Source organism: Anopheles funestus (genome assembly GCF_943734845.2).
Source record: "Anopheles funestus chromosome X unlocalized genomic scaffold, idAnoFuneDA-416_04 X_unloc_29, whole genome shotgun sequence".
In the NCBI taxonomy this organism is placed as follows: Eukaryota; Metazoa; Arthropoda; class Insecta; order Diptera; family Culicidae; genus Anopheles; species Anopheles funestus.
Window position 1 is genome coordinate 898,600 of NW_026045153.1, and position 27,308 is coordinate 925,907.

At 39.2% G+C, this 27,308-nt stretch overlaps 1 protein-coding gene across 2 annotated transcripts in view; it reads right to left on the reverse strand.

Moving 5' to 3' along the window:
* Positions 1–27,308, reverse strand: part of LOC125773303 (uncharacterized) — a 137,363-nt gene that overhangs the window by 13,702 nt on the left and 96,353 nt on the right. The window contains exon 1 of one of the 2 annotated variants that reach the window (XM_049444333.1): positions 37–815. The exons of the other annotated variant lie outside the window; for it this stretch is intronic. The gene's annotated coding sequence lies outside the window, so the exon portion shown is untranslated. Of the gene's footprint in view, positions 1–36; positions 816–27,308 lie in introns of those variants that run through there. 2 annotated transcript variants of the gene reach the window in all.

Sequence of the window (27,308 nt, forward strand, 5' to 3'; positions counted from 1 at the left end):
TTTTGGAAAAGTTGAGAAAATGTTAAGTCTTTGTACCTCGAATAACTTTTTCCACAGACAACTTAGCACATCGGCGTAGAATAACTTTTGGTAGCTAATGACCAGATTTATCCAAATATGTGCTACAATTGAAGATCCATTGGAAACTGACCGAGTTATAAGCATCCAAAGTGGCAAAATGGGTAAAATTTTACGGGGCAAAGCCAAGGGTAATTTTTTTTATCCCTCTAATAACTTCTAGCACAGACATTGAATCGCTTTGTGATGTACGGATGAAATGTAGCAAACAGTTGGAACTACCCATAAAATCTTAAAGATAGACGATAAAATGTATAGAACCGGAGTAATTTGCGATACTTGGTGAAAAATCGAGTGAAAAATTAACTATAAACTGTTTTTCCTCAATAACTCGAATACTAGACGTCGGAGGGGGGTGCCGTAGAACAATTTTTTGTAGCCCTTAAAATTACCTTTCGAATGATATATAGTGGTTTTTTGGTCAAACAGTGACCCCGAGACTAGTAACGCTCCATACACAAAACCGCCTAAAAAGATTTGGTTTTGCAAAATTTTGAAAAGTGCGTCAAAAAATTTTTTTCAAAAAGTACCAAATCGTGATCAGAACTCACTATAGACCATAAAAAGTGAAATCCGATGATCATTTGCAACACTTGGTCAATCGAGAAAAATTTCACTTTTTTACTAGAGTCGGGTACCCTGTACGAAAAACCGCTATAGTTGCGGTTTTTGGCCAATAACTCGAATACTAGACGTCGGAGGGGGGTGCCGTAGAACAATTTTTTGTAGCCCTTGAAATTACCTTTCGAATGATATATAGTGGTTTTTTGGTCAAACAGTGACCCCGAGACTAGTAACGCTCCATACACAAAACCGCCTAAAAAGTTTTGGTTTTGCAAAATTTTGAAAAGCGCGTCAAAAAATTTTTTTCAAAAAGTACCAAATCGTGATCAGAACTCACTATAGACCATAAAAAGTGAAATCCGATGGTCATTTGCAACACTTGGTCAATCGAGAAAAATTTCACTTTTTTACTAGAGTCGGGTACCCTGAACGAAAAATCGCTCAAGTGATGGTTTTTGGCCAATAACTCGAATACTAGACGTCGGAGGGGGGTGCCGTAGAACAATTTTTTGTAGCCCTTGAAATTACCTTTCGAATGATATATAGTGGTTTTTTGGTCAAACAGTGACCCCGAGACTAGTAACCCTCCATACACAAAACCGCCTACAAAAACTTTGTTTTGAAAAATTTTGAAAAGTTCAAAAAATTTTTTTTTTCAAAAACTACTAAAACGTGATAAGAACTTACTATAGACCATGAAAAGTGATATCCGATGATAATTTGCAAAAGTTGGTAACTAGTAAAAAATTTCACTTTTTTACTAGAGTCGGGTACCCGTACATTGAACATTTTGTATGGAAGACAACACTTGGTGCACCAAACTTTGTACCGCGAATAACTTTTTTGCCCGGCATCGGAGCGCATTGTCGTGGAACAACTTTTTGTAGCGCGTCACGAGACGCATCTAATTCTGAAGAAAGATCGAGAAAATGTTGAAAATTGGCCGAGTTATGGCAGGTGAAAGAAAAAGCTTAGGTCGCGAATAACTTTTTTGCCCGACATCGGAGCACATGATCGTGGAAGACTTTTAGCTTGCATTTGTCGAGATCTATCCAAATCACAAAGAAAATCCAAAATCGGTCGGTAAATGACTGAGATATGGGCAAAAATAGGTTGAAACGTGGCACCGGGGTTGAACGGGGTTGAAATAGGCACCTTACTCGGTGGACACAAATCGGTACATAAAACAGGTTTTTCGCGAATAACTTTTGTGCCCTACGTCTGAGCACATGGGTGTAGAATACTTTTTGGTAGAATTTCACGAGATGTAACTAAAACAGAAGAAATTTTGGAAAAATGTTGAAAATTCACCGAGTTACATCGAAGAATAGGTGCAAATGTGAACATTTTGTATGGAAAACAACACTTGGTGCACCAAACTTTGTACCGCGAATAACTTTTTTGCCCGGCATCAGAGCGCATGGTCGTGGAACAACTTTTTGTAGCGCGTCACAAGACGCATCTAATTCTGAAGAAAGATCGAGAAAATGTTGAAAATTGACCGAGTTATGGCAGGTGAAAGAAAAAGTTTAGGTCGCGAATAACTTTTTTGCCCGACATCGGAGCACATGGTCGTGGAAGACTTTTAGCTTGCATTTGTCGAGATCTATCCAAATCACAAAGAAAATCCAAAATCGGTCGGTAAATGACTGAGATATGGGCAAAAATAGGTTGAAACGTGCGCACCTTACTCGGTGGACACAAATCGGTACACAAAACAGGTTTTTCGCGAATAACTTTTGTGCCCTACGTCTGAGCACATGGGTGTAGAATACTTTTTGGTAGAATTTCACGAGATGTAACTAAAACAGAACAAATTTTGGAAAAATGTTGAAAATTCACCGAGTTACATCGAAGAATAGGTGCAAATGTGAACATTTTGTATGGAAAACAACAGTTGGTGCACCAAACTTTGTACCGCGAATAACTTTTTTGCCCGGCATCGGAGCGCATGGTCGTGGAACAACTTTTTGTAGCGCGTCACAAGACGCATCTAATTCTGAAGAAAGATCGAGAAAATATTGAAAATTGACCGAGTTATGGCAGGTGAAAGAAAAAGTTTAGGTCGCGAATAACTTTTTTGCCCGACATCGGAGCACATGGTCGTGGAAGACTTTTAGCTTGCATTTGTCGAGATCTATCCAAATCACAAAGAAAATCCAAAATCGGTCGGTAAATGACTGAGATATGGGCAAAAATAGGTTGAAACGTGGCACCGGGGTTGAACGGGGTTGAAATAGGTTGAAATAGAGGTTTTTCGCGAATAACTTTTGTGCCCTACGTCTGAGCACATGGGTGTAGAATACTTTTTGGTAGAATTTCACGAGATGTAACTAAAACAGAAGAAATTTTGGAAAAATGTTGAAAATTCACCGAGTTACATCGAAGAATAGGTACAAATGTGAACATTTTGCATGGAAGACAACACTTGGTGCACCAAACTTTGTACCGCGAATAACTTTTTTGCCCGGCATCGGAGCGCATGGTCGTGGAACAACTTTTTGTAGCGCGTCACGAGACGCATCTAATTCTGAAGAAAGATTGAGAAAATGTAGAAAATTGGCCGAGTTATGGCAGGTGAAAGAAAAAGCTTAGGTCGCGAATAACTTTTTTGCCCGACATCGGAGCACATGGTCGTGGAAGACTTTTAGCTTGCATTTGTCGAGATCTATCCAAATCACAAAGAAAATCCAAAATCGGTCGGTAAATGACTGAGATATGGGCAAAAATAGGTTGAAACGTGGCACCGGGGTTGAACGGGGTTGAAATAGGTTGAAATAGAGGTTTTTCGCGAATAACTTTTGTGCCCTACGTCTGAGCACATGGGTGTAGAATACTTTTTGGTAGAATTTCACGAGATGTAACTAAAACAGAAGAAATTTTGGAAAAATGTTGAAAATTCACCGAGTTACATCGAAGAATAGGTGCAAATGTGAACATTTTGTATGGAAAACAACAGTTGGTGCACCAAACTTTGTACCGCGAATAACTTTTTTGCCCGGCATCGGAGCGCATGGTCGTGGAACAACTTTTTGTAGCGCGTCACAAGACGCATCTAATTCTGAAGAAAGATTGAGAAAATGTTGAAAATTGGCCGAGTTATGGCAGGTGAAAGAAAAAGCTTAGGTCGCGAATAACTTTTTTTGCCCGACATCGGAGCACATGGTCGTGGAAGACTTTTAGCTTGCATTTGTCGAGATCTATCCAAATCACAAAGAAAATCCAAAATCGGTCGGTAAATGACTGAGATATGGGCAAAAATAGGTTGAAACGTGGCACCGGGGTTGAACGGGGTTGAAATAGGTTGAAATAGAGGTTTTTCGCGAATAACTTTTGTGCCCTACGTCTGAGCACATGGGTGTAGAATACTTTTTGGTAGAATTTCACGAGATGTAACTAAAACAGAAGAAATTTTGGAAAAATGTTGAAAATTCACCGAGTTACATCGAAGAATAGGTGCAAATGTGAACATTTTGTATGGAAAACAACAGTTGGTGCACCAAACTTTGTACCGCGAATAACTTTTTTGCCCGGCATCGGAGCGCATGGTCGTGGAACAACTTTTTGTAGCGCGTCACAAGACGCATCTAATTCTGAAGAAAGATCGAGAAAATGTTGAAAATTGGCCGAGTTATGGCAGGTGAAAGAAAAAGCTTAGGTCGCGAATAACTTTTTTGCCCGGCATCGGAGCGCATGGTCGTGGAAGACTTTTAGCTTGCATTTGTCGAGATCTATCCAAATCACAAAGAAAATCCAAAATCGGTCGGTAAATGACTGAGATATGGGCAAAAATAGGTTGAAACGTGGCACCGGGGTTGAACGGGGTTGAAATAGGCACCTTACTCGGTGGACACAAATCGGTACATAAAACAGGTTTTTCGCGAATAACTTTTGTGCCCTACGTCTGAGCACATGGGTGTAGAATACTTTTTGGTAGAATTTCACGAGATGTAACTAAAACAGAAGAAATTTTGGAAAAATGTTGAAAATTCACCGAGTTACATCGAAGAATAGGTGCAAATGTGAACATTTTGTATGGAAAACAACAGTTGGTGCACCAAACTTTGTACCGCGAATAACTTTTTTGCCCGGCATCGGAGCGCATGGTCGTGGAACAACTTTTTGTAGCGCGTCACAAGACGCATCTAATTCTGAAGAAAGATCGAGAAAATATTGAAAATTGACCGAGTTATGGCAGGTGAAAGAAAAAGTTTAGGTCGCGAATAACTTTTTTGCCCGACATCGGAGCACATGATCGTGGAAGACTTTTAGCTTGCATTTGTCGAGATCTATCCAAATCACAAAGAAAATCCAAAATCGGTCGGTAAATGACTGAGATATGGGCAAAAATAGGTTGAAACGTGCGCACCTTACTCGGTGGACACAAATCGGTACACAAAACAGGTTTTTCGCGAATAACTTTTGTGCCCTACGTCTGAGCACATGGGTGTAGAATACTTTTTGGTAGAATTTCACGAGATGTAACTAAAACAGAAGAAATTTTGGAAAAATGTTGAAAATTCACCGAGTTACATCGAAGAATAGGTGCAAATGTGAACATTTTGTATGGAAAACAACAGTTGGTGCACCAAACTTTGTACCGCGAATAACTTTTTTGCCCGGCATCGGAGCGCATGGTCGTGGAACAACTTTTTGTAGCGCGTCACAAGACGCATCTAATTCTGAAGAAAGATCGAGAAAATATTGAAAATTGACCGAGTTATGGCAGGTTAAAGAAAAAGTTTAGGTCGCGAATAACTTTTTTGCCCGACATCGGAGCACATGGTCGTGGAAGACTTTTAGCTTGCATTTATCGAGATCTATCCAAATCACAAAGAAAATCCAAAATCGGTCGGTAAATGACTGAGATATGGGCAAAAATAGGTTGAAACGTGGCACCGGGGTTGAACGGGGTTGAAATAGGCACCTTACTCGGTGGACACAAATCGGTACATAAAACAGGTTTTTCGCGAATAACTTTTGTGCCCTACGTCTGAGCACATGGGTGTAGAATACTTTTTGGTAGAATTTCACGAGATGTAACTAAAACAGAAGAAATTTTGGAAAAATGTTGAAAATTCACCGAGTTACATCGAAGAATAGGTGCAAATGTGAACATTTTGCATGGAAGACAACACTTGGTGCACCAAACTTTGTACCGCGAATAACTTTTTTGCCCGGCATCGGAGCGCATGGTCGTGGAACAACTTTTTGTAGCGCGTCACGAGACACATCTAATTCTGAAGAAAGATCGAGAAAATGTTGAAAATTGGCCGAGTTATGGCAGGTGAAAGAAAAAGCTTAGGTCGCGAATAACTTTTTTGCCCGACATCGGAGCACATGGTCGTGGAAGACTTTTAGCTTGCATTTATCGAGATCTATCCAAATCACAAAGAAAATCCAAAATCGGTCGGTAAATGACTGAGATATGGGCAAAAATAGGTTGAAACGTGGCACCGGGGTTGAACGGGGTTGAAATAGGCACCTTACTCGGTGGACACAAATCGGTACATAAAACAGGTTTTTCGCGAATAACTTTTGTGCCCTACGTCTGAGCACATGGGTGTAGAATACTTTTTGGTAGAATTTCACGAGATGTAACTAAAACAGAAGAAATTTTGGAAAAATGTTGAAAATTCACCGAGTTACATCGAAGAATAGGTGCAAATGTGAACATTTTGTATGGAAAACAACAGTTGGTGCACCAAACTTTGTACCGCGAATAACTTTTTTGCCCGGCATCGGAGCGCATGGTCGTGGAACAACTTTTTGTAGCGCGTCACGAGACGCATCTAATTCTGAAGAAAGATCGAGAAAATGTTGAAAATTGGCCGAGTTATGGCAGGTGAAAGAAAAAGCTTAGGTCGCGAATAACTTTTTTGCCCGACATCGGAGCACATGGTCGTGGAAGACTTTTAGCTTGCATTTGTCGAGATCTATCCAAATCACAAAGAAAATCCAAAATCGGTCGGTAAATGACTGAGATATGGGCAAAAATAGGTTGAAACGTGGCACCGGGGTTGAACGGGGTTGAAATAGGTTGAAATAGAGGTTTTTCGCGAATAACTTTTGTGCCCTACGTCTGAGCACATGGGTGTAGAATACTTTTTGGTAGAATTTCACGAGATGTAACTAAAACAGAAGAAATTTTGGAAAAATGTTGAAAATTCACCGAGTTACATCGAAGAATAGGTGCAAATGTGAACATTTTGCATGGAAGACAACACTTGGTGCACCAAACTTTGTACCGCGAATAACTTTTTTGCCCGGCATCGGAGCGCATGGTCGTGGAACAACTTTTTGTAGCGCGTCACGAGACGCATCTAATTCTGAAGAAAGATCGAGAAAATGTTGAAAATTGGCCGAGTTATGGCAGGTGAAAGAAAAAGTTTAGGTCGCGAATAACTTTTTTGCCCGACATCGGAGCACATGGTCGTGGAAGACTTTTAGCTTGCATTTGTCGAGATCTATCCAAATCACAAAGAAAATCCAAAATCGGTCGGTAAATGACTGAGATATGGGCAAAAATAGGTTGAAACGAGGCACCGGGGTTGAACGGGGTTGAAATAGGCACCTTACTCGGTGGACACAAATCGGTACATAAAACAGGTTTTTCGCGAATAACTTTTGTGCCCTACGTCTGAGCACATGGGTGTAGAATACTTTTTGGTAGAATTTCACGAGATGTAACTAAAACAGAAGAAATTTTGGAAAAATGTTGAAAATTCACCGAGTTACATCGAAGAATAGGTGCAAATGTGAACATTTTGCATGGAAGACAACACTTGGTGCACCAAACTTTGTACCGCGAATAACTTTTTTGCCCGGCATCGGAGCGCATGGTCGTGGAACAACTTTTTGTAGCGCGTCACGAGACGCATCTAATTCTGAAGAAAGATCGAGAAAATGTTGAAAATTGGCCGAGTTATGGCAGGTGAAAGAAAAAGCTTAGGTCGCGAATAACTTTTTTGCCCGACATCGGAGCACATGGTCGTGGAAGACTTTTAGCTTGCATTTGTCGAGATCTATCCAAATCACAAAGAAAATCCAAAATCGGTCGGTAAATGACTGAGATATGGGCAAAAATAGGTTGAAACGTGGCACCGGGGTTGAACGGGGTTGAAATAGGTTGAAATAGAGGTTTTTCGCGAATAACTTTTGTGCCCTACGTCTGAGCACATGGGTGTAGAATACTTTTTGGTAGAATTTCACGAGATGTAACTAAAACAGAAGAAATTTTGGAAAAATGTTGAAAATTCACCGAGTTACATCGAAGAATAGGTGCAAATGTGAACATTTTGTATGGAAAACAACAGTTGGTGCACCAAACTTTGTACCGCGAATAACTTTTTTGCCCGGCATCGGAGCGCATGGTCGTGGAACAACTTTTTGTAGCGCGTCACGAGACGCATCTAATTCTGAAGAAAGATCGAGAAAATGTTGAAAATTGACCGAGTTATGGCAGGTTAAAGAAAAAGTTTAGGTCGCGAATAACTTTTTTGCCCGACATCGGAGCACATGGTCGTGGAAGACTTTTAGCTTGCATTTATCGAGATCTATCCAAATCACAAAGAAAATCCAAAATCGGACGGTAAATGACTGAGATATGGGCAAAAATAGGTTGAAACGTGGCACCGGGGTTGAACGGGGTTGAAATAGGCACCTTACTCGGTGGACACAAATCGGTACATAAAACAGGTTTTTCGCGAATAACTTTTGTGCCCTACGTCTGAGCACATGGGTGTAGAATACTTTTTGGTAGAATTTCACGAGATGTAACTAAAACAGAAGAAATTTTGGAAAAATGTTGAAAATTCACCGAGTTACATCGAAGAATAGGTGCAAATGTGAACATTTTGCATGGAAGACAACACTTGGTGCACCAAACTTTGTACCGCGAATAACTTTTTTGCCCGGCATCGGAGCGCATGGTCGTGGAACAACTTTTTGTAGCGCGTCACGAGACACATCTAATTCTGAAGAAAGATCGAGAAAATGTTGAAAATTGGCCGAGTTATGGCAGGTGAAAGAAAAAGCTTAGGTCGCGAATAACTTTTTTGCCCGACATCGGAGCACATGGTCGTGGAAGACTTTTAGCTTGCATTTATCGAGATCTATCCAAATCACAAAGAAAATCCAAAATCGGTCGGTAAATGACTGAGATATGGGCAAAAATAGGTTGAAACGTGGCACCGGGGTTGAACGGGGTTGAAATAGGCACCTTACTCGGTGGACACAAATCGGTACATAAAACAGGTTTTTCGCGAATAACTTTTGTGCCCTACGTCTGAGCACATGGGTGTAGAATACTTTTTGGTAGAATTTCACGAGATGTAACTAAAACAGAAGAAATTTTGGAAAAATGTTGAAAATTCACCGAGTTACATCGAAGAACAGGTGCAAATGTGAACATTTTGTATGGAAAACAACAGTTGGTGCACCAAACTTTGTACCGCGAATAACTTTTTTGCCCGGCATCGGAGCGCATGGTCGTGGAACATTTTTTTGTAGCGCGTCACGAGACGCATCTAATTCTGAAGAAAGATCGAGAAAATGTTGAAAATTGGCCGAGTTATGGCAGGTGAAAGAAAAAGCTTAGGTCGCGAATAACTTTTTTGCCCGACATCGGAGCACATGGTCGTGGAAGACTTTTAGCTTGCATTTGTCGAGATCTATCCAAATCACAAAGAAAATCCAAAATCGGTCGGTAAATGACTGAGATATGGGCAAAAATAGGTTGAAACGTGGCACCGGGGTTGAACGGGGTTGAAATAGGTTGAAATAGAGGTTTTTCGCGAATAACTTTTGTGCCCTACGTCTGAGCACATGGGTGTAGAATACTTTTTGGTAGAATTTCACGAGATGTAACTAAAACAGAAGAAATTTTGGAAAAATGTTGAAAATTCACCGAGTTACATCGAAGAATAGGTGCAAATGTGAACATTTTGCATGGAAGACAACACTTGGTGCACCAAACTTTGTACCGCGAATAACTTTTTTGCCCGGCATCGGAGCGCATGGTCGTGGAACAACTTTTTGTAGCGCGTCACGAGACGCATCTAATTCTGAAGAAAGATCGAGAAAATGTTGAAAATTGGCCGAGTTATGGCAGGTGAAAGAAAAAGTTTAGGTCGCGAATAACTTTTTTGCCCGACATCGGAGCACATGGTCGTGGAAGACTTTTAGCTTGCATTTGTCGAGATCTATCCAAATCACAAAGAAAATCCAAAATCGGTCGGTAAATGACTGAGATATGGGCAAAAATAGGTTGAAACGAGGCACCGGGGTTGAACGGGGTTGAAATAGGCACCTTACTCGGTGGACACAAATCGGTACATAAAACAGGTTTTTCGCGAATAACTTTTGTGCCCTACGTCTGAGCACATGGGTGTAGAATACTTTTTGGTAGAATTTTACGAGATGTAACTAAAACAGAAGAAATTTTGGAAAAATGTTGAAAATTCACCGAGTTACATCGAAGAATAGGTGCAAATGTGAACATTTTGCATGGAAGACAACACTTGGTGCACCAAACTTTGTACCGCGAATTACTTTTTTGCCCGGCATCGGAGCGCATGGTCGTGGAACAACTTTTTGTAGCGCGTCACGAGACGCATCTAATTCTGAAGAAAGATCGAGAAAATGTTGAAAATTGGCCGAGTTATGGCAGGTGAAAGAAAAAGCTTAGGTCGCGAATAACTTTTTTGCCCGACATCGGAGCACATGGTCGTGGAAGACTTTTAGCTTGCATTTGTCGAGATCTATCCAAATCACAAAGAAAATCCAAAATCGGTCGGTAAATGACTGAGATATGGGCAAAAATAGGTTGAAACGTGGCACCGGGGTTGAACGGGGTTGAAATAGGTTGAAATAGAGGTTTTTCGCGAATAACTTTTGTGCCCTACGTCTGAGCACATGGGTGTAGAATACTTTTTGGTAGAATTTCACGAGATGTAACTAAAACAGAAGAAATTTTGGAAAAATGTTGAAAATTCACCGAGTTACATCGAAGAATAGGTGCAAATGTGAACATTTTGTATGGAAAACAACACTTGGTGCACCAAACTTTGTACCGCGAATAACTTTTTTGCCCGGCATCGGAGCGCATGGTCGTGGAACAACTTTTTGTAGCGCGTCACAAGACGCATCTAATTCTGAAGAAAGATCGAGAAAATGTTGAAAATTGACCGAGTTATGGCAGGTGAAAGAAAAAGTTTAGGTCGCGAATAACTTTTTTGCCCGACATCGGAGCACATGGTCGTGGAAGACTTTTAGCTTGCATTTGTCGAGATCTATCCAAATCACAAAGAAAATCCAAAATCGGTCGGTAAATGACTGAGATATGGGCAAAAATAGGTTGAAACGTGGCACCGGGGTTGAACGGGGTTGAAATAGGTTGAAATAGAGGTTTTTCGCGAATAACTTTTGTGCCCTACGTCTGAGCACATGGGTGTAGAATACTTTTTGGTAGAATTTCACGAGATGTAACTAAAACAGAAGAAATTTTGGAAAAATGTTGAAAATTCACCGAGTTACATCGAAGAATAGGTGCAAATGTGAACATTTTGTATGGAAAACAACACTTGGTGCACCAAACTTTGTACCGCGAATAACTTTTTTGCCCGGCATCGGAGCGCATGGTCGTGGAACAACTTTTTGTAGCGCGTCACAAGACGCATCTAATTCTGAAGAAAGATCGAGAAAATGTTGAAAATTGACCGAGTTATGGCAGGTGAAAGAAAAAGTTTAGGTCGCGAATAACTTTTTTGCCCGACATCGGAGCACATGGTCGTGGAAGACTTTTAGCTTGCATTTGTTGAGATCTATCCAAATCACAAAGAAAATCCAAAATCGGTCGGTAAATGACTGAGATATGGGCAAAAATAGGTTGAAACGTGGCACCGGGGTTGAACGGGGTTGAAATAGGCACCTTACTCGGTGGACACAAATCGGTACATAAAACAGGTTTTTCGCGAATAACTTTTGTGCCCTACGTCTGAGCACATGGGTGTAGAATACTTTTTGGTAGAATTTCACGAGATGTAACTAAAACAGAAGAAATTTTGGAAAAATGTTGAAAATTCACCGAGTTACATCGAAGAATAGGTGCAAATGTGAACATTTTGTATGGAAAACAACAGTTGGTGCACCAAACTTTGTACCGCGAATAACTTTTTTGCCCGGCATCGGAGCGCATGGTCGTGGAACAACTTTTTGTAGCGCGTCACAAGACGCATCTAATTCTGAAGAAAGATCGAGAAAATGTTGAAAATTGACCGAGTTATGGCAGGTGAAAGAAAAAGTTTAGGTCGCGAATAACTTTTTTGCCCGACATCGGAGCACATGGTCGTGGAAGACTTTTAGCTTGCATTTGTCGAGATCTATCCAAATCACAAAGAAAATCCAAAATCGGTCGGTAAATGACTGAGATATGGGCAAAAATAGGTTGAAACGTGGCACCGGGGTTGAACGGGGTTGAAATAGGTTGAAATAGAGGTTTTTCGCGAATAACTTTTGTGCCCTACGTCTGAGCACATGGGTGTAGAATACTTTTTGGTAGAATTTCACGAGATGTAACTAAAACAGAAGAAATTTTGGAAAAATGTTGAAAATTCACCGAGTTACATCGAAGAATAGGTGCAAATGTGAACATTTTGTATGGAAAACAACAGTTGGTGCACCAAACTTTGTACCGCGAATAACTTTTTTGCCCGGCATCGGAGTGCATGGTCGTGGAACAACTTTTTGTAGCGCGTCACAAGACGCATCTAATTCTGAAGAAAGATCGAGAAAATGTTGAAAATTGACCGAGTTATGGCAGGTGAAAGAAAAAGTTTAGGTCGCGAATAACTTTTTTGCCCGACATCGGAGCACATGGTCGTGGAAGACTTTTAGCTTGCATTTGTCGAGATCTATCCAAATCATAAAGAAAATCCAAAATCGGTCGGTAAATGACTGAGATATGGGCAAAAATAGGTTGAAACGTGCGCACCTTACTCGGTGGACACAAATCGGTACACAAAACAGGTTTTTCGCGAATAACTTTTGTGCCCTACGTCTGAGCACATGGGTGTAGAATACTTTTTGGTAGAATTTCACGAGATGTAACTAAAACAGAAGAAATTTTGGAAAAATGTTGAAAATTCACCGAGTTACATCGAAGAATAGGTGCAAATGTGAACATTTTGTATGGAAAACAACAGTTGGTGCACCAAACTTTGTACCGCGAATAACTTTTTTGCCCGACATCGGAGCACATGGTCGTGGAAGACTTTTAGCTTGCATTTGTCGAGATCTATCCAAATCACAAAGAAAATCCAAAATCGGTCGGTAAATGACTGAGATATGGGCAAAAATAGGTTGAAACGTGGCACCGGGGTTGAACGGGGTTGAAATAGGTTGAAATAGAGGTTTTTCGCGAATAACTTTTGTGCCCTACGTCTGAGCACATGGGTGTAGAATACTTTTTGGTAGAATTTCACGAGATGTAACTAAAACAGAAGAAATTTTGGAAAAATGTTGAAAATTCACCGAGTTACATCGAAGAATAGGTGCAAATGTGAACATTTTGTATGGAAAACAACACTTGGTGCACCAAACTTTGTACCGCGAATAACTTTTTTGCCCGGCATCGGAGAGCATGGTCGTGGAACAACTTTTTGTAGCGCGTCACAAGACGCATCTAATTCTGAAGAAAGATCGAGAAAATGTTGAAAATTGACCGAGTTATGGCAGGTGAAAGAAAAAGCTTAGGTCGCGAATAACTTTTTTGCCCGACATCGGAGCACATGGTCGTGGAAGACTTTTAGCTTGCATTTGTCGAGATCTATCCAAATCACAAAGAAAATCCAAAATCGGTCGGTAAATGACTGAGATATGGGCAAAAATAGGTTGAAACGTGGCACCGGGGTTGAACGGGGTTGAAATAGGCACCTTACTCGGTGGACACAAATCGGTACATAAAACAGGTTTTTCGCGAATAACTTTTGTGCCCTACGTCTGAGCACATGGGTGTAGAATACTTTTTGGTAGAATTTCACGAGATGTAACTAAAACAGAAGAAATTTTGGAAAAATGTTGAAAATTCACCGAGTTACATCGAAGAATAGGTGCAAATGTGAACATTTTGTATGGAAAACAACACTTGGTGCACCAAACTTTGTACCGCGAATAACTTTTTTGCCCGGCATCGGAGCGCATGGTCGTGGAACAACTTTTTGTAGCGCGTCACAAGACGCATCTAATTCTGAAGAAAGATCGAGAAAATGTTGAAAATTGACCGAGTTATGGCAGGTGAAAGAAAAAGCTTAGGTCGCGAATAACTTTTTTGCCCGACATCGGAGCACATGGTCGTGGAAGACTTTTAGCTTGCATTTGTCGAGATCTATCCAAATCACAAAGAAAATCCAAAATCGGTCGGTAAATGACTGAGATATGGGCAAAAATAGGTTGAAACGTGGCACCGGGGTTGAACGGGGTTGAAATAGGCACCTTACTCGGTGGACACAAATCAGTACATAAAACAGGTTTTTCGCGAATAACTTTTGTGCCCTACGTCTGAGCACATGGGTGTAGAATACTTTTTGGTAGAATTTCACGAGATGTAACTAAAACAGAAGAAATTTTGGAAAAATGTTGAAAATTCACCGAGTTACATCGAAGAATAGGTGCAAATGTGAACATTTTGTATGGAAAACAACACTTGGTGCACCAAACTTTGTACCGCGAATAACTTTTTTGCCCGGCATCGGAGCGCATGGTCGTGGAACAACTTTTTGTAGCGCGTCACAAGACGCATCTAATTCTGAAGAAAGATCGAGAAAATATTGAAAATTGACCGAGTTATGGCAGGTGAAAGAAAAATTTTATTTCGCGAATAACTTTTTTGCCCGACATCGGAGCACATGGTCGTGGAAGACTTTTAGCTTGCATTTGTCGAGATCTATCCAAATCACAAAGAAAATCCAAAATCGGTCGGTAAATGACTGAGATATGGGCAAAAATAGGTTGAAACGTGGCACCGGGGTTGAACGGGGTTGAAATAGGTTGAAATAGAGGTTTTTCGCGAATAACTTTTGTGCCCTACGTCTGAGCACATGGGTGTAGAATACTTTTTGGTAGAATTTCACGAGATGTAACTAAAACAGAAGAAATTTTGGAAAAATGTTGAAAATTCACCGAGTTACATCGAAGAATAGGTGCAAATGTGAACATTTTGTATGGAAAACAACACTTGGTGCACCAAACTTTGTACCGCGAATAACTTTTTTGCCCGGCATCGGAGCGCATGGTCGTGGAACAACTTTTTGTAGCGCGTCACAAGACGCATCTAATTCTGAAGAAAGATCGAGAAAATGTTGAAAATTGACCGAGTTATGGCAGGTGAAAGAAAAAGTTTAGGTCGCGAATAACTTTTTTGCCCGACATCGGAGCACATGGTCGTGGAAGACTTTTAGCTTGCATTTGTTGAGATCTATCCAAATCACAAAGAAAATCCAAAATCGGTCGGTAAATGACTGAGATATGGGCAAAAATAGGTTGAAACGTGGCACCGGGGTTGAACGGGGTTGAAATAGGCACCTTACTCGGTGGACACAAATCGGTACATAAAACAGGTTTTTCGCGAATAACTTTTGTGCCCTACGTCTGAGCACATGGGTGTAGAATACTTTTTGGTAGAATTTCACGAGATGTAACTAAAACAGAAGAAATTTTGGAAAAATGTTGAAAATTCACCGAGTTACATCGAAGAATAGGTGCAAATGTGAACATTTTGTATGGAAAACAACAGTTGGTGCACCAAACTTTGTACCGCGAATAACTTTTTTGCCCGGCATCGGAGCGCATGGTCGTGGAACAACTTTTTGTAGCGCGTCACAAGACGCATCTAATTCTGAAGAAAGATCGAGAAAATGTTGAAAATTGACCGAGTTATGGCAGGTGAAAGAAAAAGTTTAGGTCGCGAATAACTTTTTTGCCCGACATCGGAGCACATGGTCGTGGAAGACTTTTAGCTTGCATTTGTCGAGATCTATCCAAATCACAAAGAAAATCCAAAATCGGTCGGTAAATGACTGAGATATGGGCAAAAATAGGTTGAAACGTGGCACCGGGGTTGAACGGGGTTGAAATAGGTTGAAATAGAGGTTTTTCGCGAATAACTTTTGTGCCCTACGTCTGAGCACATGGGTGTAGAATACTTTTTGGTAGAATTTCACGAGATGTAACTAAAACAGAAGAAATTTTGGAAAAATGTTGAAAATTCACCGAGTTACATCGAAGAATAGGTGCAAATGTGAACATTTTGTATGGAAGACAACACTTGGTGCACCAAACTTTGTACCGCGAATAACTTTTTTGCCCGGCATCGGAGCGCATTGTCGTGGAACAACTTTTTGTAGCGCGTCACGAGACGCATCTAATTCTGAAGAAAGATCGAGAAAATGTTGAAAATTGGCCGAGTTATGGCAGGTGAAAGAAAAAGCTTAGGTCGCGAATAACTTTTTTGCCCGACATCGGAGCACATGATCGTGGAAGACTTTTAGCTTGCATTTGTCGAGATCTATCCAAATCACAAAGAAAATCCAAAATCGGTCGGTAAATGACTGAGATATGGGCAAAAATAGGTTGAAACGTGCGCACCTTACTCGGTGGACACAAATCGGTACACAAAACAGGTTTTTCGCGAATAACTTTTGTGCCCTACGTCTGAGCACATGGGTGTAGAATACTTTTTGGTAGAATTTCACGAGATGTAACTAAAACAGAAGAAATTTTGGAAAAATGTTGAAAATTCACCGAGTTACATCGAAGAATAGGTGCAAATGTGAACATTTTGTATGGAAAACAACAGTTGGTGCACCAAACTTTGTACCGCGAATAACTTTTTTGCCCGGCATCGGAGCGCATGGTCGTGGAACAACTTTTTGTAGCGCGTCACAAGACGCATCTAATTCTGAAGAAAGATCGAGAAAATGTTGAAAATTGACCGAGTTATGGCAGGTGAAAGAAAAAGTTTAGGTCGCGAATAACTTTTTTGCCCGACATCGGAGCACATGGTCGTGGAAGACTTTTAGCTTGCATTTGTCGAGATCTATCCAAATCACAAAGAAAATCCAAAATCGGTCGGTAAATGACTGAGATATGGGCAAAAATAGGTTGAAACGTGCGCACCTTACTCGGTGGACACAAATCGGTACACAAAACAGGTTTTTCGCGAATAACTTTTGTGCCCTACGTCTGAGCACATGGGTGTAGAATACTTTTTGGTAGAATTTCACGAGATGTAACTAAAACAGAACAAATTTTGGAAAAATGTTGAAAATTCACCGAGTTACATCGAAGAATAGGTGCAAATGTGAACATTTTGTATGGAAAACAACAGTTGGTGCACCAAACTTTGTACCGCGAATAACTTTTTTGCCCGGCATCGGAGCGCATGGTCGTGGAACAACTTTTTGTAGCGCGTCACAAGGCGCATCTAATTCTGAAGAAAGATCGAGAAAATATTGAAAATTGACCGAGTTATGGCAGGTGAAAGAAAAAGTTTAGGTCGCGAATAACTTTTTTGCCCGACATCGGAGCACATGGTCGTGGAAGACTTTTAGCTTGCATTTGTCGAGATCTATCCAAATCACAAAGAAAATCCAAAATCGGTCGGTAAATGACTGAGATATGGGCAAAAATAGGTTGAAACGTGGCACCGGGGTTGAACGGGGTTGAAATAGGCACCTTACTCGGTGGACACAAATCGGTACATAAAACAGGTTTTTCGCGAATAACTTTTGTGCCCTACGTCTGAGCACATGGGTGTAGAATACTTTTTGGTAGAATTTCACGAGATGTAACTAAAACAGAAGAAATTTTGGAAAAATGTTGAAAATTCACCGAGTTACATCGAAGAATAGGTGCAAATGTGAACATTTTGCATGGAAGACAACACTTGGTGCACCAAACTTTGTACCGCGAATAACTTTTTTGCCCGGCATCGGAGCGCATGGTCGTGGAACAACTTTTTGTAGCGCGTCACGAGACGCATCTAATTCTGAAGAAAGATTGAGAAAATGTTGAAAATTGGCCGAGTTATGGCAGGTGAAAGAAAAAGCTTAGGTCGCGAATAACTTTTTTGCCCGACATCGGAGCACATGGTCGTGGAAGACTTTTAGCTTGCATTTGTCGAGATCTATCCAAATCACAAAGAAAATCCAAAATCGGTCGGTAAATGACTGAGATATGGGCAAAAATAGGTTGAAACGTGGCACCGGGGTTGAACGGGGTTGAAATAGGTTGAAATAGAGGTTTTTCGCGAATAACTTTTGTGCCCTACGTCTGAGCACATGGGTGTAGAATACTTTTTGGTAGAATTTCACGAGATGTAACTAAAACAGAAGAAATTTTGGAAAAATGTTGAAAATTCACCGAGTTACATCGAAGAATAGGTGCAAATGTGAACATTTTGTATGGAAAACAACAGTTGGTGCACCAAACTTTGTACCGCGAATAACTTTTTTGCCCGGCATCGGAGCGCATGGTCGTGGAACAACTTTTTGTAGCGCGTCACAAGACGCATCTAATTCTGAAGAAAGATTGAGAAAATGTTGAAAATTGGCCGAGTTATGGCAGGTGAAAGAAAAAGCTTAGGTCGCGAATAACTTTTTTGCCCGACATCGGAGCACATGGTCGTGGAAGACTTTTAGCTTGCATTTGTCGAGATCTATCCAAATCACAAAGAAAATCCAAAATCGGTCGGTAAATGACTGAGATATGGGCAAAAATAGGTTGAAACGTGGCACCGGGGTTGAACGGGGTTGAAATAGGTTGAAATAGAGGTTTTTCGCGAATAACTTTTGTGCCCTACGTCTGAGCACATGGGTGTAGAATACTTTTTGGTAGAATTTCACGTGATGTAACTAAAACAGAAGAAATTTTGGAAAAATGTTGAAAATTCACCGAGTTACATCGAAGAATAGGTGCAAATGTGAACATTTTGTATGGAAAACAACAGTTGGTGCACCAAACTTTGTACCGCGAATAACTTTTTTGCCCGGCATCGGAGCGCATGGTCGTGGAACAACTTTTTGTAGCGCGTCACAAGACGCATCTAATTCTGAAGAAAGATCGAGAAAATGTTGAAAATTGGCCGAGTTATGGCAGGTGAAAGAAAAAGCTTAGGTCGCGAATAACTTTTTTGCCCGGCATCGGAGCGCATGGTCGTGGAAGACTTTTAGCTTGCATTTGTCGAGATCTATCCAAATCACAAAGAAAATCCAAAATCGGTCGGTAAATGACTGAGATATGGGCAAAAATAGGTTGAAACGTGGCACCGGGGTTGAACGGGGTTGAAATAGGCACCTTACTCGGTGGACACAAATCGGTACATAAAACAGGTTTTTCGCGAATAACTTTTGTGCCCTACGTCTGAGCACATGGGTGTAGAATACTTTTTGGTAGAATTTCACGAGATGTAACTAAAACAGAAGAAATTTTGGAAAAATGTTGAAAATTCACCGAGTTACATCGAAGAATAGGTGCAAATGTGAACATTTTGTATGGAAAACAACAGTTGGTGCACCAAACTTTGTACCGCGAATAACTTTTTTGCCCGGCATCGGAGCGCATGGTCGTGGAACAACTTTTTGTAGCGCGTCACGAGACGCATCTAATTCTGAAGAAAGATCGAGAAAATGTTGAAAATTGGCCGAGTTATGGCAGGTGAAAGAAAAAGCTTAGGTCGCGAATAACTTTTTTGCCCGACATCGGAGCACATGGTCGTGGAAGACTTTTAGCTTGCATTTGTCGAGATCTATCCAAATCACAAAGAAAATCCAAAATCGGTCGGTAAATGACTGAGATATAGTCAAAAATAGAAATTGAAATGCGAATCGCGAGAAATCAGCCTGAAGGTAGGCAATTCGTATAAGCCATTCAAAGTATTAGAAGCTACTTTTTCGAATAACTTTTTCCACAGACAACTTAGCACATCGGCGTAGAATAACTTTTGGTAGCTGATGAGCAGATCTTTCCAAATCTGTGTTACAATCGAAGATCCATTGGAAACTGACCGAGTTATAAGCATCCCAAGTGGCAAAATGAGGAATTTTTTAGGAAAAATTGAGAAAATTTTAAGTCTTTGTACCTCGAATAACTTTTTCCACAGACAACTTAGCACATCGGCGTAGAATAACTTTTGGTAGCTGATGAGCAGATCTTTCCAAATCTGTGTTACAATCGAAGATCCATTGGAAACTGACCGAGTTATAAGCATCCAAAGTGGCAAAATGAGGAATTTTTTAGGAAAAATTGAGAAAATTTTAAGTCTTTGTACCTCGAATAACTTTTTCCACAGACAACTTAGCACATCGGCGTAGAATAACTTTTGGTAGCTGATGAGCAGATCTTTCCAAATCTGTGTTACAATTGAAGATCCATTGGAAACTGACCGAGTTATAAGCATCCAAAGTGGCAAAATGAGGAATTTTTTAGGAAAAATTGGGAAAATTTTAAGTCTTTGTACCTCGAATAACTTTTTCCACAGACAACTTAGCACATCGGCGTAGAATAACTTTTGGTAGCTGATGAGCAGATCTTTCCAAATCTGTGTTACAATTGAAGATCCATTGGAAACTGACCGAGTTATAAGCATCCAAAGTGGCAAAATGAGGAATTTTTTAGGAAAAATTGAGAAAATTTTAAGTCTTTGTACCTCGAATAACTTTTTCCACAGACAACTTAGCACATCGGCGTAGAATAACTTTTGGTAGCTGATGAGCAGATCTATCCAAATCTGTGTTACAATTGAAGATCCATTGGAAACTGACCGAGTTATAAGCATCCAAAGTGGCAAAATGAGGAATTTTTTAGGAAAAATTGAGAAAATTTTAAGTCTTTGTACCTCGAATAACTTTTTCCACAGACAACTTAGCACATCGGCGTAGAATAACTTTTGGTAGCTGATGACCAGATCTATCCAAATCTGTGTTTTAATTGAAGATCCATTGGAAACTGACCGAGTTATAAGCATCCAAAGTGGCAAAATGAGGAATTTTTTAGGAAAAATTGAGAAAATTTTAAGTCTTTGTACCTCGAATAACTTTTTCCACAGACAACTTAGCACATCGGCGTAGAATAACTTTTGGTAGCTGATGAGCAGATCTTTCCAAATCTGTGTTACAATTGAAGATCCATTGGAAACTGACCGAGTTATAAGCATCCAAAGTGGCAAAATGAGGAATTTTTTAGGAAAAATTGAGAAAATTTTAGGTCTTTGTACCTCGAATAACTTTTTCCACAGACAACTTAGCACATCGGCGTAGAATAACTTTTGGTAGCTGATGAGCAGATCTTTCCAAATCTGTGTTACAATTGAAGATCCATTGGAAACTGACCGAGTTATAAGCATCCAAAGTGGCAAAATGAGGAATTTTTTAGGAAAAATTGAGAAAATTTTAGGTCTTTGTACCTCGAATAACTTTTTCCACAGACAACTTAGCACATCGGCGTAGAATAACTTTTGGTAGCTAATGACCAGATCTATCCAAATATGTGTTACAATTGAAGATCAATTGAAAACTGACCGAGTTATAAGCATCCAAAGTGGCAAAATGAGGGTTTTTTTGGAAAAGTTGAGAAAATGTTAAGTCTTTGTACCTCGAATAACTTTTTCCACAGACAACTTAGCACATCGGCGTAGAATAACTTTTGGTAGCTGATGAGCAGATCTTTCCAAATATGTGCTACAATTGAAGATCCATTGGAAACTGACCGAGTTATAAGCATCCAAAGTGGCAAAATGAGGAATTTTTTAGGAAAAGTTGAGAAAATGTTAAGTCTTTGTACCTCGAATAACTTTTTCCACAGACAACTTAGCACATCGGCGTAGAATAACTTTTGGTAGCTAATGACCAGATCTATCCAAATATGTGCTACAATTGAAGATCCATTGGAAACTGACCGAGTTATAAGCATCCAAAGTGGCAAAATGAGGAATTTTTTAGGAAAAGTTGAGAAAATGTTAAGTCTTTGTACCTCGAATAACTTTTTCCACAGACAACTTAGCACATCGACGTAGAATAACTTTTGGTAGCTAATGACCAGATCTATCCAAATCTGTGTTACAATTGAAGATCCATTGGAAACTGACCGAGTTATAAGCATCCAAAGTGGCAAAATGAGGAATTTTTTAGGAAAAATTGAGAAAATTTTAGGTCTTTGTACCTCGAATAACTTTTTCCACAGACAACTTAGCACATCGGCGTAGAATAACTTTTGGTAGCTAATGACCAGATCTATCCAAATATGTGTTACAATTGAAGATCAATTGAAAACTGACCGAGTTATAAGCATCCAAAGTGGCAAAATGAGGAATTTATTAGGAAAAGTTGAGAAAATTTTAAGTCTTTGTACCTCGAATAACTTTTTCCACAGACAACTTAGCACATCGGCGTAGAATAACTTTTGGTAGCTAATGACCAGATCTATCCAAATATGTGCTACAATTGAAGATCCATTGGAAACTGACCGAGTTATAAGCATCCAAAGTGGCAAAATGAGGATTTTTTTTGGAAAAATTGAGAAAATGTTAAGTCTTTGTACCTCGAATAACTTTTTCCACAGACAACTTAGCACATCGGCGTAGAATAACTTTTGGTAGCTAATGACCAGATCTATCCAAATATGTGCTACAATTGAAGATCCATTGGAAACTGACCGAGTTATAAGCATCCAAAGTGGCAAAATGAGGAATTTTTTTGGAAAAGTTGAGAAAATGTTAAGTCTTTGTACCTCGAATAACTTTTTCCACAGACAACTTAGCACATCGGCGTAGAATAACTTTTGGTAACTAATGACTAGATCTATCAAAATATGTGCTACAATTGAAGATCCATTGGAAACTGACCGAGTTATAAGCATCCAAATTGGCAAAATGAGGAATTTTTTTGGAAAAGTTGAGAAAATGTTAAGTCTTTGTACCTCAAATAACTTTTTCCACAGACAACTTAGCACATCGGCGTAGAATAACTTTTGGTAGCTAATGACCAGATCTATCCAAATATGTGCTACAATTGAAGATCCATTGGAAACTGACCGAGTTATAAGCATCCAAAGTGGCAAAATGAGGAATTTTTTTTTGGAAAAGTTGAGAAAATGTTAAGTCTTTGTACCTCGAATAACTTTTTCCACAGACAACTTAGCACATCGGCGTAGAATAACTTTTGGTAGCTAATGACCAGATCTATCCAAATATGTGCTACAATTGAAGATCCATTGGAAACTGACCGAGATATAAGCATCCAAAGTGGCAAAATGAGGAATTTTTTTGGAAAAGTTGAGAAAATGTTAAGTCTTTGTACCTCAAATAACTTTTTCCACAGACAACTTAGCACATCGGCGTAGAATAACTTTTGGTAGCTAATAACCAGATCTATCCAAATATGTGCTACAATTGAAGATCCATTGGAAACTGACCGAGTTATAAGCATCCAAAGTGGCAAAATGAGGAATTTTTTTTGGAAAAGTTGAGAAAATGTTAAGTCTTTGTACCTCGAATAACTTTTTCCACAGACAACTTAGCACATCGGCGTAGAATAACTTTTGGTAGCTAATGACCAGATCTATCCAAATATGTGCTACAATTGAAGATCCATTGGAAACTGACCGAGTTATAAGCATCCAAAGTGGCAAAATGAGGATTTTTTTTGGAAAAGTTGAGAAAATGTTAAGTCTTTGTACCTCGAATAACTTTTTCCACAGACAACTTAGCACATTGGCGTAGAATAACTTTTGGTAGCTAATGACCAGATCTATCCAAATATGTGCTACAATTGAAGATCCATTGGAAACTGACCGAGTTATAAGCATCCAAAGTGGCAAAATGAGGATTTTTTTTGGAAAAATTGAGAAAATGTTAAGTCTTTGTACCTCAAATAACTTTTTCCACAGACAACTTAGCACATCGGCGTAGAATAACTTTTGGTAGCTAATGACCAGATCTATCCAAATATGTGCTACAATTGAAGATCCATTGGAAACTGACCGAGTTATAAGCATCCAAAGTGGCAAAATGAGGAATTTTTTTGGAAAAGTTGAGAAAACGTTAAGTCTTTGTACGTCAAATAACTTTTTCCACAGACAACTTAGCACATCGGCGTAGAATAACTTTTGGTAGCTAATGACCAGATCTATCCAAATATGTGTTACAATTGAAGATCCATTGGAAACTGACCGAGTTATAAGCATCCAAAGTGGCAAAATGAGGAATTTTTTTTGGAAAAGTTGAGAAAATGTTAAGTCTTTGTACCTCGAATAACTTTTTCCACAGACAACTTAGCACATCGACGTAGAATAACTTTTGGTAGCTAATGACCAGATCTATCCAAATATGTGCTACAATTGAAGATCCATTGGAAACTGACCGAGTTATAAGCATCCAAAGTGGCAAAATGAGGAATTTTTTTAGAAAAATTGAGAAAATGTTAAGTCTTTGTACCTCGAATAACTTTTTCCACAGACAACTAAGCACATCGGCGTAGAATAACTTTTGGTAGCTAATGACCAGATCTATCCAAATATGTGCTATAATTGAAGATCCATTGGAAACTGACCGAGTTATAAGCATCCAAAGTGGCAAAATGAGGAATTTTTTAGGAAAAATTGAGAAAATTTTAAGTCTTTGTACCTCGAATAACTTTTTCCACAGACAACTTAGCACATCGGCGTAGAATAACTTTTGGTAGCTAATGACCAGATCTATCTAAATATTTGCTACAATTGAAGATCCTTTGGAAACTGACCGAGTTATAAGCATCCAAAGTGGCAAAATGAGGAATTTTTTTTGGAAAAGTTGAGAAAATGTTAAGTCTTTGTACCTCGAATAACTTTTTCCACAGACAACTTAGCACATCGGCGTAGAATAACTTTTGGTAGCTAATGACCAGATCTATCCAAATATGTGCTACAATTGAAGATCCATTGGAAACTGACCGAGTTATAAGCATCCAAAGTGGCAAAATGAGGAATTTTTTTGGAAAAGTTGAGAAAATGTTAAGTCTTTGTACCTCGAATAACTTTTTCCACAGACAACTTAGCACATCGGCGTAGAATAACTTTTGGTAGCTGATGAGCAGATCTATCCAAATATGTGCTACAATTGAAGATCCATTGGAAACTGACCGAGTTATAAGCATCCAAAGTGGCAAAATGAGGAATTTTTTTGGAAAAGTTGAGAAAATTTTAAGTCTTTGTACCTCGAATAACTTTTTCCACAGACAACTTAGCACATCGGCGTAGAATAACTTTTGGTAGCTAATGACCAGATCTATCCAAATATGTGCTACAATTGAAGATCCATTGGAAACTGACCGAGTTATAAGCATCCAAAGTGGCAAAATGAGGAATTTTTTGGAAAAGTTGAGAAAATGTTAAGTCTTTGTACCTCGAATAACTTTTTCCACAGACAACTTAGCACATCGGCGTAGAATAACTTTTGGTAGCTGATGAGCAGATCTTTCCAAATCTGTGTTACAATTGAAGATCCATTGGAAACTGACCGAGTTATAAGCATCCAAAGTGGCAAAATGAGGAATTTTTTAGGAAAAATTGAGAAAATTTTAAGTCTTTGTACCTCGAATAACTTTTTCCACAGACAACTTAGCACATCGGCGTAGAATAACTTTTGGTAGCTAATGACCAGATCTATCCAAATATGTGCTACAATTGAAGATCCATTGGAAACTGACCGAGTTATAAGCATCCAAAGTGGCAAAATGAGGAATTTTTTTAGAAAAGTTGAGAAAATGTTAAGTCTTTGTACCTCGAATAACTTTTTCCACAGACAACTTAGCACATCGGCGTAGAATAACTTTTGGTAGCTAATGACCAGATCTATCTAAATATGTGCTACAATTGAAGATCCATTGGAAACTGACCGAGTTATAAGCATCCAAAGTGGCAAAATGAGGAATTTTTTTGGAAAAGTTGAGAAAATGTTAAGTCTTTGTACCTTGAATAACTTTTTCCACAGACAACTTAGCACATCGGCGTAGAATAATTTTTGGTAGCTAATGACCAGATCTATCCAAATATGTGCTACAATTGAAGATCCATTGGAAACTGACCGAGTTATAAGCATCCAAAGTGGCAAAATGAGGAATTTTTTTGGAAAAGTTGAGAAAATGTTAAGTCTTTGTACCTCGAATAACTTTTTCCACAGACAACTTAGCACATCGGCGTAGAATAACTTTTGGTAGCTAATGATCAGATCTATCCAAATATGTGCTACAATTGAAGATCCATTGGAAACTGACCGAGTTATAAGCATCCAAAGTGGCAAAATGAGGATTTTTTTTGGAAAAGTTGAGAAAATGTTAAGTCTTTGTACCTCGAATAACTTTTTCCACAGACAACTTAGCACATCGGCGTAGAATAACTTTTGGTAGCTAATGACCAGATCTATCCAAATATGTGCTACAATTGAAGATCCATTGGAAACTGACCGAGTTATAAGCATCCAAAGTGGCAAAATGAGGAATTTTTTTAGAAAAATTGAGAAAATGTTAAGTCTTTGTACCTCAAATAACTTTTTCCACAGACAACTTAGCACATCGGCGTAGAATAACTTTTGGTAGCTAATGAGCAGATCTATCCAAATCTGTGTAACAATTGAAGATCCATTGGAAACTGACCGAGTTATAAGCATCCAAAGTGGCAAAATGAGGAATTTTTTTGGAAAAGTTGAGAAAATGTTAAGTCTTTGTACCTCGAATAACTTTTTCCACAGACAACTTAGCACATCGGCGTAGAATAACTTTTGGTAGCTGATGAGCAGATCTTTCCAAATCTGTGTTACAATTGAAGATCCATTGGAAACTGACCGAGTTATAAGCATCCAAAGTGGCAAAATGAGGAATTTTTTTGGAAAAGTTGAGAAAATGTTAAGTCTTTGTACCTCGAATAACTTTTTCCACAGACAACTTAGCACATCGGCGTAGAATAACTTTTGGTAGCTAATGACCAGATCTTTCCAAATATGTGCTACAATTGAAGATCCATTGGAAACTGACCGAGTTATAAGCATCCAAAGTGGCAAAATGAGGAATTTTTTTGGAAAAGTTGAGAAAATGTTAAGTCTTTGTACCTCGAATAACTTTTTCCACAGACAACTTAGCACATCGGCGTAGAATAACTTTTGGTAGCTAATGACCAGATCTATCCAAATATGTGCTACAATTGAAGATCCATTGGAAACTGACCGAGTTATAAGCATCCAAAGTGGCAAAATGAGGAATTTTTTTTGAAAAGTTGAGAAAATGTTAAGTCTTTGTACCTCGAATAACTTTTTCCACAGACAACTTAGCACATCGGCGTAGAATAACTTTTGGTAGCTAATGACCAGATCTATCCAAATATGTGCTACAATTGAAGATCCATTGGAAACTGACCGAGTTATAAGCATCCAAAGTGGCAAAATGAGGAATTTTTTTGGAAAAGTTGAGAAAATGTTAAGTCTTTGTACCTCGAATAACTTTTTCCACAGACAACTTAGCACATCGGCGTAGAATAACTTTTGGTAGCTAATGACCAGATCTATCCAAATATGTGTTACAATTGAAGATCCATTGGAAACTGACCGAGTTATAAGCATCCAAAGTGGCAAAATGAGGAATTTTTTT